The sequence below is a fragment of the Arachis hypogaea genome, chromosome 5 (genome assembly GCF_003086295.3).
Source record: "Arachis hypogaea cultivar Tifrunner chromosome 5, arahy.Tifrunner.gnm2.J5K5, whole genome shotgun sequence".
Lineage (NCBI taxonomy): Eukaryota > Viridiplantae > Streptophyta > Magnoliopsida > Fabales > Fabaceae > Arachis > Arachis hypogaea.
The window spans coordinates 56016295-56029232 of NC_092040.1; the positions used below are offsets into that span (position 1 = coordinate 56016295).

Below are 12938 nucleotides of genomic sequence, written 5' to 3' on the forward strand. Positions count from 1 at the left end.
GCTTAGATTAGGTATTTTTCTTCAGAATTTTTAAGAATGAATTCTAGAGTTTCAAGGTGATGTTCTTATCATCACAAAGGCTGATTGATTCTCATCAATTTAGCTATTGAATGTAATGTCCTGCTAAAGCTTAGCTAGCCATGTCTAATCTTTTTAAACTGAAGCTTTAGACTAACATTGCATGATTCCTGGAATTCTTATTAAAAATTTTGAATCTCTTTATTTTCTTTTCCATATAATTTTCGAAAAAGCACAAAAAAATTTATAAAATCTTAAAATAAAAAAAATAAATAATTTTATGTTTCTTGTTTGAGTTTAGTGTCTGATTTTAAGTTTGGTGTCAATTGCATGTTTTTGTTCTTCTTGCATTTTTCGAATTCATGCATGTGTCTTCATTAATCTTCAAGTTGTTCTTGATGATTTACTTGCTCTGATCTTTAAATTCTCTTGTTTTGTGTGTTTTGTTGTTTCTTACACGCATTTTCAAATTGTTATAGTCAATAGTATACAAACTTCAAAGTTTGGTGTTTTGCATGCATTGTTTATTTGATCTTAGTGCCATTTTGATTATTCCTCATCATTAAAAATTCAAAAAAAAATTATTTGTGTCTTTTCAAGTCAATAATATAGAGAATTGAAGATTCAGAACATGCAGCAGAGGAATTACACAGAAAAAGCTGGGCATTCAAAATGCCCAGTGAGGAAGGAAAACTGGCGTTTAAACGCCAGCCATGGTACCTGGCTGGGCGTTTAACGCCCAAAAAGGTAGAGTTTTGGGCGTTTAACGCCAGGATGGCACAAGAGGGAAGATTTTGTTTTTAATTCAGATTTTTTTTAAGTTTCCATAATTTTTCAAATCAAATCTTTTTCAAATCATGTCTTTTCAATCATATCTTTTCAAAATCAATTTCTTTCCATTTTTCAAAAATACTTGCTAACAATTAATGATTTGATTCAACATTTCAAGTATGTTGCCTTTTCTGTTGAGAAAAGTTTAATGTATGAATCATATCTTTTAAATTTCTTGTTAGCCAAGTCATTAATTTTAAAAAACAAATCTTTTTTTTAAATTGTTTTTCAATCATATCTTTTTAATCACATCTTTTTCAAAATTAATTTTTAATCATATCTTTTTGATTTCTAATTTCAAAATCTTTTTCAAAGTCACTTTATTTCTTTCCCAACTTTAATTTTCGAAAATTCTTCCCCTTTTCTCACATCCTTCTATTTATGGACTAACACTCCTCCTCAATGCACAATTCGAACTCTATCCCTCTTGATAAGTTCGAATTCTTCTACCTCCTCCTTCTATTCTTCTTTTCCTCTGACACCTCAAGGAATCTCTATACTGTGATATAGAGGATTCCATATTTTCTTGTTTTCTTCTCTTTCATATGAGCAGGAGCAAAGATAAAAGCATTCTTGTTGAGGCTGACCATGAACCTGAAAGGACCTTGAAGCAAAAGCTAAGAGAAGCTAACGCACTACTCTCTGTAAAGGACCTAACAGAAATCTTCAAACAAGAAGAAGACATGGCAGACGAAAACAACAACAATGCCAACAATGCAAGGAAGGTGCTGGGTGACTTTACTGCACCTACTCCCGACTTCTATGGGAGAAGCATCTCAATCCCTGCCATTAGAGCAAACAACTTTGAGCTTAAGCCTCAATTAGTTTCTCTAATGCAACAGAATTGCAAGTTCCATGGACTTCCATTGGAAGATCCTCATTAGTTCTTAGCTTAATTCTTGCAGATCTGTGACACTGTCAAGACCAATGGGGTTGATCCTGAGGTCTACAGACTTATGCTATTCCCTTTTGCTGTAAGAGACAGAGCTAGGATATGGTTAGACTCACAACCTAAAGAAAGCCTGAACTCTTGGAAAAAGCTAGTCAATGCCTTCTTGGCAAAGTTCTTTCCACCTCAAAAATTGAGTAAGCTTAGAGTGGATGTCCAAACCTTCAGACAGAAGGAAGGTGAATCCCTCTATGAAGCTTGGGAAAGATACAAACAATTGATCAGAAAGTGTCCTTCTAACATGCTTTCTAAATGGAGCATCATAGGTATCTTCTATGATGGTCTGTCTGAACTGTCCAAGATGTCATTGGACAGCTCTGTTGGAGGATCTCTTCATCTGAAGAAGACACCTGCAGAAGCTCAAGAACTCATTGAAATGGTTGCAAATAACCAATTCATGTATACTTCTGAAAGGAATCCTGTGAACAATGGGACGAATCAGAAGAAAGGAGTTCTTGAGATTGATACTCTGAATGCCATACTAGCTCAGAATAAAATATTGACTCAGCAAGTCAATATGATTTCTCAAAGTCTGTCTGTAATGCAAGCTGCACCAAGCAGTACTAAGGACGCTTCATCTGAAGAAGAAGCTTATGATCCAGAGAACCCATTAATGGAAGAGGTGAATTACATGGGAGAACCCTATGGAAACACCTATAATCCTTCATGGAGAAACCATCCAAATCTCTCATGGAAGGATCAACAGAGACCTCAACAAGGTTTCAACAACAATAATGGTGGAAGAAATAGGTTTAGCAATGGCAAGCCTTTTCCATCATCTTCTCAGCAACAGACAGAGAATTCTAAGCAGAGCCACTCTGACTTAGCAACCATGGTCTCTGATCTAATCAAAACCACTCAAAGTTTCATGACTGAAACAAGGTCCTCCATTAGAAACTTGGAGGCACAAGTGGGTCAGCTGAGTAAGAAAGTTACTAAACTCCCTCCTAGTACACTTCCAAGCAATACAGAAGAGAATCCAAAAGGAGAGTGTAAGGCCATCAACATAGCCAAATTTGGAGAGGAGAAAGAGATAGTGATCGCCACTGAGGAAGACCTCAATGGACGTCCACTGGCCTCCAATGAGTTTCCTAATGAGGAACCATGGGAATCTGAGGCTCACACTGAGACCATAGAGATTCCATTGGATTTACTTCTGCCATTCATGAGCTCTGATGAGTATTCTTCCTCTGAAGAGGATGAAGATGTCACTGAAGAGCAAGTTGCTAAGTACCTTGGAGCAATCATGAAGCTAAATGACAAGTTATTTGGTCATGAGACTTGGGAGGATGAATCCCCTTTGCTCACCAAAGAACTGGATGACTTGACTAGGCAAAGATTACCTCAAAAGAGACAGGACCCTGGGAAGTTCTCAATACCTTGTACATTAGGCACCATGACCTTCGAGAAGGCTCTGTGTGACCTAGGGTCAAGCATAAACCTCATGCCTCTCTCTGTAATGGAGAAGCTAGGGATCTTTGAGGTACAAGTTGTAAGAATCTCACTAGAGATGGCAGATAATTCAAGAAAACAAGCTTATAGATTTGTAGAGGATGTTCTGGTAAAGGTTAAAGACCATTACATCCCTGCTGATTTCATAGTCCTAGAGACTGGGAAGTGCATGGATGAATCCATCATCCTTGGCAGACCCTTCCTAGCCACAGCAAAGGCTGTGATTGATGTTGACAGAGGAGAATTGATCATTCAAGTGAATGAAGAATCCTTGGTGTTTAAGGCTCAAGGATATCCCTCTGTAACCATGGAGAGGAAGCATGAAGAGCTTCTCTCAAAACAGAGTCAAACAGAGCCCCCACAGTCCAACTCTAAGTTTGGTATTGGGAAGCCACAACCAAATTCTAAGTTTGGTGTTGAACTCCCACATTCAAACTCTAAGTTTGGTGTTGGAAGGTTCCAACATTGCTTTGAACATCAATGAGGCTCCATGAGAGCCCACTGTCAAGCTACTGACATTAAAGAAGCGCTTGTTGGGAGGCAACCCAATGTTATATTTATCTATTTTCCTTTGTTATTTTATGTTATCTGTAGGTTGATGATCATGTGAAGTCACAAAATCAACTGAAAAAAGCAAAAATAGAATGAAAAACAGAAAGAAAAATAGCACACCCTGGAGGAAAACTTGCTAGCATTTAAACGCCAGTGAAGACAGCAAAATGGGCGTTTAATGCCCAGTCTGGTACCATTCTGGGCGTTTAACGCCAGAAAGGGGCACCAGACTGGCGTTTAACTCCAGGAATGGGCAAGAAGCTGGCGTTAAACGCCAGAAAGGGGTAGCAGCCCGGCGTTTAATGCCAGGATTGGCAGAAAGGGCATTTTTGCACGCCACTTGGTGCAGGAATGAGATATCCTTGACACCTCAGGATCTGTAGACCCCACAGGATCCCCACCTACCCCACCACTCTCTCTCTTCTTCACCCATTCACCAATCACCTCAACACCTCTTCCCCAAAAACCCCTCACCTATCAAATCCCACCATTCTCTTCACCACTCACATCCATCCTTCATAAAACCCCACCTACCTCACCATTCAAATTCAAACAACTTTCCCTCCCAAACCCACCCATAATGGCCGAACCATACCCCCATCTCCACTCCTATATAAACCCATCTTCACTCCCTCATTTTCACACAACCTAAACACTACTTCTCCCCCTTGACCGAAACACAAAGCCCCTTCCATCTCCTCTATTTCTACTTCTTCTACTCTCTTCTTTCTTCTTTTGCTCGAGGACGAGCAAACCTTCTAAGTTTGGTATGGTAAAAGCGTTGCTTTTTGTTTTTCCATAACCATTTATGACACCTAAGGCCGGAGAAACCTCTAGAAAGAGGAAAGGGAAGGCAAATGCTTCCACCTCCGAGTCATGGGAGATGGAGAGATTCATCTCAAGGGTGCATCAAGACCACTTCTATGAAGTTGTGGCCATGAAGAAGGTGATCCCCGAGGTCCCTTTCAAACTCAAAAAGAGTGAATATCCGGAGATCCAACATGAGATCCGAAGAAGAGGTTGGGAAGTTCTTACCAACACCATTCAACAAGTCAGAGTCTTAATGGTTCAAGAGTTCTATGCCAATGCATGGATCACCAAGAACTATGATCAAAGTGTGAACCTGGACCCAAAGAATTGGCTTACAATGGTTCCGGGGAAATGCTTAGATTTTAGTCCGGAAAATGTAAGGTTGGCATTCAACTTGCCCATGATGCAAGGAGATGAACACCCCTACACTAGAAGGGTCAACTTTGATCAAAGGTTGGACCAAGTCCTCATAGACATTTGTGAAGAGGGTGCTCAATGGAAGAGAGATTCAAGAGGGAAGCCAGTTCAACTGAGAAGGCATGACCTCAAGCCCGTGGCTAGCGGATGGTTGGAGTTTATCCAATGCTCAATCATTCCCACTAGCAACTGGTCCGAAGTTACTATAGACCGGGCTATCATGATTCATAGCATCATGATTGGAGAAGAAGTAGAAGTTCATAAGGTTATATCCCAAGAACTTTATAAGGTGGCGGATAAGTCCTCTATCTTGGCAAGGTTAGCCTTCCCTTATCTCATTTGTCACCTCTGTAATTCAGTTGGAATTAACATAGAGGGAGACATCCTCATTGATGAGGACAAGCCCATCACTAAGAAGAGGATGGAGCAAACAAGAGATCCCACTCATGGACATGAGGAGATTCCTCATCATGAAATCCCTGAGATGCCTCAAGGGATGCACTTTCCTCCACAAAACTATTGGGAGCAAATTAACACCTCCCTAGGAGAATTGAGTTCCAACATGGGACAACTAAGGGTGGAGCACCAAGAACATTCCATCTTTCTCCATGAAATTAGAGAAGATCAAAGAATCATGAGAGAGGAGCAACAAAGGCAAGGAAGAGACATTGAGGAGCTCAAGCACTACATAAGATCTTCAAGAGGAAGAACAAGCCGCCATCACTTAGGTGGACCCGTTCTTTAATCTCCTTCTTCTTTATTTTTCTGTTTTTCGAATTTTTATGCCTATGCTTATCTATGTTTGTGTCTTATTACATGATCATTAGTGTCTTAGTGTCTATGCCTTAAAGTTATGAATGTCCTATGAATCCATCACCTTTCTTAAATGAAAAATGTTTTTATTACAAAAGAACAAGAAGTACATGATTTCGAATTCATCCTTAAAACTAGCTTAATTATTTTGATGTGGTGACAACACTTTTTGTTTTCTGAATGTATGCTTGAACAGTGCATATGTCTTTTGAATTTGTTGTTCAAGAATGTTAAAATTGTTGGCTCTTGAAAGAATGATGAAATAGGAGAAATGTTACTGAGGATCTGAAAAATCATAAAAATAATTCTTGAAGCAAGAAAAAGACGTGAATTCAAAAAAAAAGCCAATAGCCCTTTAAACCAAAAGGCAAGCGTAAAAATAAGAAGGATCCAAGGCTTTGAGCATCAATGGATCGGAGGGCCCACAGGAATAAAATCCTGGCCTAAGCGGCTAAACCAAGCTGTCCCTAACCATGTGCTTGTGGCGTGAAGGTGTCAAGTGAAAACTTGAGACTGAGCGGTTAAAGTCGTGATCCAAAGCAAAAAGAGTGTGCTTAAGAACCCTGGACACCTCTAATTGGGGACTCTAGCAAAGCTAAGTCACAATCTGAAAAGGTTCACCCAGTTATGTGTCTGTGGCGTGTATGTATCCGGTGGTAATACTGGAAAACAGAGTGCTTTGGGCCACGGCCAAGACTCATAAAGTAGCTATGTTCAAGAATCAACATACTTAACTAGGAGAATCAATAACACTATCTGAATTCTGAGTTCTTATAGATGCCAATCATTCTGAACATCAAAGGATAAAGTGAGATGCCAAAACTGTTCAGAGGCAAAAAGCTACTAGTCCTGCTCATCTAATTGGAGCTAAGTTTCATTGATAATTTGGAGTCTATAGTATATTCTCTTCTTTTTATCCTACTTGATTTTTAGTTGCTTGGGGACAAGCAACAATTTAAGTTTGGTGTTGTGATGAGCGGATAATTTATACGCTTTTTGGCATTGTTTTTAGTATGTTTTAGTTAGTTTTTATTATATTTTTATTAGTTTTTATGTAAAATTCACTTTTCTGGAATTTACTATGAGTTTGTATGTTTTTCTGTGATTTCAGGTATTTTCTGGCTGAGATTGAGGGACCTGAGCAAAAATCTGATTCAGAGGCTGAAAAAGGACTGCAGATGCTGTTGGATTCTAACCTCCCTGCACTCGAAGAGAATTTTCTGGAGCTACAGAAGCCCAACTGGCGCGCTCTCAATTGCGTTGGAAAGTAGATATCCTGGGCTTTCCAGAAATATATAATAGTTCATACTTTCCTCGAGATTTGATGGTCGAAACCGGCATTCCAAATCAGCTCAAGACTGCCCGGCGTTTAACGCCGGAACTGGCACAGAAGTGGGAGTTAAACGCCCAAACTGGCACAAAAGCTGGCGTTTAACTCCAAGAAAATCTCTATACAAAAATGCTTCAATGCTCAGCCCAAGCACACACCAAGTGGGCCCGGAAGTGGATTTATACGTCATTTACTCATTTTTGTAAACCCTAAGCTACTAGTTCTCTATAAATAGGACCTTTTGCTATTGTATTTTCATCTTGGTATCTATCTTCGAGTAGTCTTATGCTATCTTAGATCATGGGGCTGGCCTCACGGCCATGCCTAGACCTTGTTCTTATGTATTTTCAGTGGTGGAGTTTCTACACACCAGAGATTAAGGTGTGGAGCTCTGCTGTACCTCAAGTATTAATGCAATTACTATTGTTCTTCTATTCAATTTAGCTTATTCTTGTTCTAAGATATTCATTCGCACCCAAGAACATGATGAATGTAATGATTATGTGACGCTCATCTTCATTCTCACTTATGAATGCGTGCCTGACAACCACTTCCGTTCTACATGCAAACAAGGCTTGAGTGTTTATCTCTTGGATTCCTTAATCAGAATCTTCGTGGTATAAGCTAGAATTAATGGCGGCACTCTTGAGAATCCGGAAGGTCTAAACCTTGTCTGTGGTATTCTGAGTAGGATTCAGGGATTGAATGACTGTGACGAGCTTCAAACTCGCGATTGTGGGGCGTTAGTGACAGACGCAAAAGAATCACTAGATTCTATTCCGACATGATCGAGAACCGACAGATGAATAGCCGTGCTGTGACAGAGCGCGTTGAACATTTTCACTGAGAGGACGGGACTATAGCCATTAACAACGGTGATGCCCAACAAACAGATTGGCATGGAGAGGTGTAAGAAGGATTGGATGAAGGCAGTAGGAAAGCAGAGAGACGGAAGGGACAAAGCATCTCCATACGCTTATCTGAAATTCTCACCAAGAATTACATAAGTATCTCTATCTTTATTTTATGTTTTATTCATCTTTTAATTATTAATCCTCCATAACCATTTGAATCCGCCTGACTGATATTTACAAGATGACCATAGCTTGCTTTATACCAACAATCTCCGTGGGATCGACCCTTACTCGCGTAAGGTTTATTACTTGGACGACCCAGTGCACTTGCTGGTTAGTTGTGCGAAATTGTAATAAAGAGTTGAGATTGCAATTGAGCGTACCATGTTGATGGTGCCATTGATGATCACAATTTCGTGCACCAGCAAGTCAACATGATTTCTCAAAGTCTGAATGGATGGCAAAATGCTTCCAACAGTACTAAAGAGGCATCTTCTGAAGAAGAAGCTTATGATCCTGAGAACCCTACAATAGTAGAGGTTAATTATATGGGTGAACCTTATGGAAATACCTATAATTCATCATGGAGAAGTCATCCAAATTTCTCATAGAAGGATCAACAAAAGCCTCAACAAGGCTTTAATAATAGTGGAAGAAATAGGCTCAGCAATACCAAGCCTTTTCCATCATCTTCTCAGCAACAGACAGAGAATTCTGAGCAGAGTACCTCTAACTTAGCAAATATAGTCTCTGATCTGTCTAAGGCCACCTTAAGCTTCATGAGTGAAACAAGGTCCTCCATTAGAAATTTGGAGGCACAAGTGGGCCAGCTGAGTAAGAAAGTCACTGAAACTCCTCCTAGTACTATCCTAAGCAATACTGAAGAGAATCCAAAAAGAGAGTGCAAGGCCATTGACATAATCAACATGGTCAAACCCAGAGAGGAAGGAGAGGACGTGAATCCTAATGAGGAATACCTCATGGGACGTCTCTCAAGCAAGAAGGAGTTTCCTATTGAGGACCCAAAGGAATCTGAGGCTCATATAGAGACCATAGAGATTCCATTAAACCTCCTTCTGCCATTCATGAGCTCTGAAGACTATTCTTCCTCTGAAGAGGATGAAGATGTAACTGGAGATCAAGTTGCTCAATATTTAGGAGCTATCATGAAGCTGAATGCCAAGTTATTTGGTAATGAGACTTGGGAAGGTGAACTTCCCTTGCTCATTAGTGAGCTAGATACATGGGTTCAACAAACTTTATCTCAAAAGAGACAAGATCCTGGCAAATTTGTAATACCCTGCACCATAGGCACCATGATCTTTGAAAAAGCTCTGTGTGACCTGGGGTCAGGTATAAATCTTATGCCACTCTCTGTAATGGAGAAGCTGGGAATCATTAAGGTACAACCTGCCATGTTCTTATTAGAAATGGCAGACAAGTCAGTAAGACAAGCTTATGGATTAGTAGAGGACGTATTAGTTAAGGTTAAAGGCCTTTACATCCCTGTTGATTTCATAATCTTAGACACTAGGAAGGAGGAGGATGAATGCATCATCCTTGGAAGACACTTCCTAGCCACAGCAGGAGCTGTGATTGATGTTGACAAAGGAGAACTAGTCCTTCAATTAAATGGGGACTACCTTATGTTTAAAGCTCAAGGATCTTCCTCTGCAACCATGGAGAGGAAGCATGAAAAGCTTCTCACAGTACAGAGTCAAACAAAGCCCCCACAATCAAACTTTAAGTTTGGTGTTGAGAGGCCACAGCCAAACTCTAAGTTTGGTGTTGAATCCCACATCCAAACTCTAAGTTTGGTGTTGGGAGTCTACAATATTGACCTGATCACCTGTGAGGCTCCATGAGAGCCCATTATCAAGCTATTGATATTAAAAAAGCACTGATTGGGAGGCAACCCAATTTTTATTTATCTAATTTTATTTTATTTTCATTGTTCTTTTATGTTTTATTAGGTTCATGATCATGTGGAGTCACAAAAAAAATACTAAAATTAAAAAATGAATCAAAAACAGCAGAAGAAAAATCACACCCTGGAGGAAGGACTTACTGGCGTTCAAACGCCAGTAAGGAGTATCTGGTTGGTGTTCAATGCCAGAACAGAGCATGGATCGGGCGTTGAACACCAGAAACATGCAGCAATCTGGCGTTTAAACGCCAGGATTGCACACTGAGGAAAGCTGGCGTTCAACACCAGAAACATGCTGCAGATGGGCGTTGAACGCCCAGGATAAGCTTAGAGCTGGCGTTTAACACCAGAAACAAGCATCAATCTGGCGTTAAACACCAGGATTGCATGCAGAGGGCATTTTACACGCCTTATTGGTGCAGGGATGTAAATCCTTGACACCTCAAGATCTGTGGACCCCACAGGATCCCCACCTACCTCAACTTACCTTCTCTCTTCTTCACCAATCACCTCAAACTCTCCTCCCCATCACCTCTTCACCACTCACATCCATCCATCCTTCCCACCCAAACCCACCCTACATGGCCGAAACACAAACATCTCTCCCTCTCCTCCATATCTTCTTCTCCTTCTTCTATTCTTTCTTCTTTTGCTCGAGGGCAAGCAACATTCTAAGTTTAGTGTGGTAAAAGCATAGCTTTTTTTGCTTTTCCATAACCATTGATGGCACCTAAGGCCAGAGAAACCTCAAAAAAAAAGAGAAACTGGAAGACAATTGCTTCCACTTCCGAGTCATGGGAGATGGAGAGATTCATCTCAAGGATCCAAAGCTCAGTAGTAGAGCATTTGACTGCAAATCAAGAGATCCCTGAGATACATCAGGGGATACATTTTCCTCCACAAATTGGGAGAAAATAAGGATAGGAGCACCAAAATCACTAGGGATCATGCAACAGAGGCAAGGAAGAGACATAGAGGAGCTCAAGGACATCATTGGTCCTTCAAGAAGGTGCCACCATCACTAAGGTGGATTCATTACTTGTTCTTATTTCTCTGTTTTTTCGGTTTTTATGCTATATGTTTGTTTATATTTTGTGTCTCTACTTCATGATTATTAGTATGTAGTAACTATGTCTTAAGGCTATGAATAATTCCATAAATCTTTCACCTCTCTTAAATGAAAAATGTTTCTAATTCAAAAGAACAAGAAGTACATAAATTTCGAAATTATCCTTGATTTAGTTAAATTATATTGATGTGGTGACAATACTTTTGTTTTCTAAATGAATGGTTGAACAGTGCATAATTTTGATCTTGTTGTTTATGAATGTTAAAATTGTTGGCTCTTGAAAGAATGATGAACAAAGAAAATGTTATTGACAATCTGAAAAATCATGAAAATTGATTCTTGAAGCAAGAAAAAGCAGTGAAAAAGCAAAAGCTTACGAAAAAAAAATTTAGAAAGAAAAAGAAAAAGCAAGCAGAAAAAGCCAATAAACCTTAAAACCAAAAGCCAAGGGTAAAAAGGATCCAAGGCTTTGAGCATCAATGGATAGGAGGGCCCAAGGAAATAAAATCCAGGCCTAAGCGGCTAAATCAAGCTGTCCCTAACCATGTGCTTGTAGCATGCAGGTCCAAGTGAAACGCTTGAGACTGAGTGGTTAAAGTTGTGATCCAAAGCAAAAAGAGTGTGCTTAAGAAATCTGGACACCTCTAACTAGGGACTTTAGCAAAGCTGAGTAACAATCTAAAAAGGTTCACCCAGCTATGTGTCTGTGTCATTTATGTATCTGGTGGTAATACCGGAAAACAAAGTGCTTAGGGCCACGGCCAAGACTCATAAAAGTAGCTATGTTCAAAAATCAACATACTTAACTAGGAGAATCAATAACACTATCTGAAATTCTAAGTTCCTATAGATACCAATCATTCTAAACTTCAAAGGAGAAAGTGAGATGCCAAAACTGTTCAGAAGCAAAAAGCTACAAGTCCCGCTCATCTAATTAGAATTAATATTCATTGATATTTTGGGATTTATAGTATATTCTCTTCTTTTTATCCTAATTGATTTTCAGTTGCTTGGGGACAAGCAACAATTTAAGTTTGATGTTGTGATGAGCGGATAATTTATACGCTTTTTGGCATTATTTTTAGATAGTTTTTAGTATAATCTAGCTATTTTTAGGGATCTTTTCGTTAGTTTTTATGCTAAATTCACATTTCTGGTCTTTACTATGAGTTTGTGTGTTTTTCTGTGATTTCAAGTAATTTCTAGCTGAAATTGAGGGACCTAAGTAAAACTCTGATAAAAGGTTGACAAAGGACTGCTGATGCTGTTGGATTCTGATCTCCCTGCACTCAAAATGGATTTTCTGGAGCTATAGAACTTCAAATGGCGCGCTCTTAACGGCGTTGGAAGGTAGACATCCAGAGCTTTCCAGCAATATATAATAGTCCATACTTTATTCGTGATTAGACGACGTAAACAGGCGCTCAACGCCATTTCCATGCTGCATTCTGGAGTCAAACGCCAAAAACACGTCACGAACCAGAGTTGAACGCCAAAAACACGTTACAACTTGGCGTTCAACTCCAAAAGTAGCCTTAGCTCGTGTAAAGTTCAAGCTCAGCCCAAGCACACACCAAGTGTGCCACGGAAGTGGATTTCTGCATCAATTACTTATTTCTGTAAACCCTAGTATCTAGTCTAGTATAAATAGGACTTTTTACTATTGTATTCAGTGTCTTTGACCATTCGGTCTTTTGACCATAGGTCCTTCTCGCTATTTTTCGAATTCATATCATATTTTGGGGGCTGCCCATTCGGCCATGCCTGGACCTTCACTTATGTATTTTCAACGGTGGAGTCTCAACACGCCATAGATTAAGGGTGTGGAGCTCTGCTGTACCTCAAGTTTTAATGCAATTACTACTATTTTCTATTCAATTTGATTTATTCCTGTTCTAAGATACCATTCGTACTTC

General features: G+C 39.6%; 1 non-coding gene across 1 annotated transcript; it reads right to left on the minus strand.

Moving 5' to 3' along the window:
• Window positions 1-1937: 1937 nt before the first annotated feature.
• Window positions 1938-2045, minus strand: LOC112804250 (small nucleolar RNA R71). The gene has a single exon (XR_003202866.1). It is a non-coding gene; the product is annotated as a small nucleolar RNA R71 (small nucleolar RNA).
• Between the last annotated feature and the right edge of the window lie 10893 nt (window positions 2046-12938).